This window comes from Nematolebias whitei, chromosome 20 (assembly GCF_014905685.2).
Source record: "Nematolebias whitei isolate Nwh7 chromosome 20, NemWhi1, whole genome shotgun sequence".
In the NCBI taxonomy this organism is placed as follows: Eukaryota; Metazoa; Chordata; class Actinopteri; order Cyprinodontiformes; family Rivulidae; genus Nematolebias; species Nematolebias whitei.
Window position 1 is genome coordinate 18042432 of NC_056517.1, and position 1565 is coordinate 18043996.

Here is a 1565-nt window from a genome sequence, read left to right on the forward strand (position 1 = left end):
ATTTCAAAGTTTCTCACAGTTTTTCACGCTATCTCGAGGTTTCTCACAGTTTTTAGTCCAGGTGGGCATGTTTTGTACACTGGGAGATGTTCTCACGTGATGTAGAGAGTGGAAAGTATTAAATAGAGAGTGCTCAGAAGAGAATTAGAGTCAACCGTGAGTCTTTGATCCAGATGTCCGGTGTTGTGTTGGTGTGTTGCTCCACTTGGACTGTGCGGCTCTCCGGTCTACGTGTTATGGTGAGGGCTCCTTTCTACATCAATACGTGTGATTGTACCTTTGTGTGTACTGTTGAAGCTTGGCTTTTTGCTGTACCTGTGGCGGAATAATAAATAACATGAATTATTCTAGCAGGACAGTGTGTGTGTGTATTTTGTTCATTGTGCTGTTCATTCTTCCGAGTCCTGGCTTTTATTTAAGAACAAATATCACAAAACATTTTTGGCGTCACAAACAGGATATTGGAGAGAGTGCCGCATAATGTTCAAAAGAAAAGAAAAAACAAGTGAAAATGTTGAAGAAGTTGTACCGGGATGGAGTAAGTCCCTGTATCAAATGATAGTGCTTTGTTTAAGAGGCAGCGGGGGGCACCCTGAGCCTTGGAATGATTCTTTACATGTCGATAGCCCTGGCAATGTTTTGGCTGCTCTACAAGCTGTAGATGTAAACAAAAAGACGCCGGTGGCCGGATTGCGGTGCCGATTGTGGGTTTGTGCGACTGCTTGGAAAATACTGCATGAGGAGAATCAGGCAAAAACAACACAAGCATTGAATCAGAAGCAGGCGCTCGAGGAGGCGCGAGCTAAGAATTTGTTGCAGAAACAACATGTACATACAGCTGTTGACTGCGCAGCTAAACAGAATGACTGATGTTGCAGAGGGTGCGGTGTCACAGGTCTCTATGTTGAAAAGAGAAAAGTTCAGGAGAAAGAAACGGTGTCACCTAAAAGTGTTTGTGCTTTTGTTGCTCATTTGGGAACCGGATCGGATCCGTCGAGTTGGGATGGTAACATCTAAGTAGACTCGGAGGATGAAAATGATTACATTTGGAGTGAGGAGAAGGATGAACTGAATGCGGTGAGGTCTCCTATCATTCAAACAACGAGTAAAAATGTGAAACCTGTAAAAAGACATAGGAATGAGCAGCAGATAATACCAGATGTGTTGCAAGCGAGGGTAGACGCCCAGGGACAACAGATGGTGGGGCTTGATGGACAGCCAATCATGGATCTGGTATCACAGCAACAGCCTCAGGCAGATTTAAAAGTGATAGTCGAGGACTATACCCAGGAGGAGGTTGCTTACCTGTCTAAAAGGTTTAAACAGCAGATTGGAGAACCTACTGATACCTGGATGGCCAGATTGTTGGATGAAGGTGCCGTTTAGGTGGAAGTGGATGTGGGTGATGGTATGTCTTTCGCTGGCTTGTCTACTGATGCAGGAGTAAATTCTGCTTATAGACAGGAGGTCAGAGCCTTACAGCCGGATGATGCTAAGACCTTGTTTGACATGTATGCAGAAGCAGTCAGACAAACGTTCCCAGTAGTGTCAGATTGGCCCGAGTT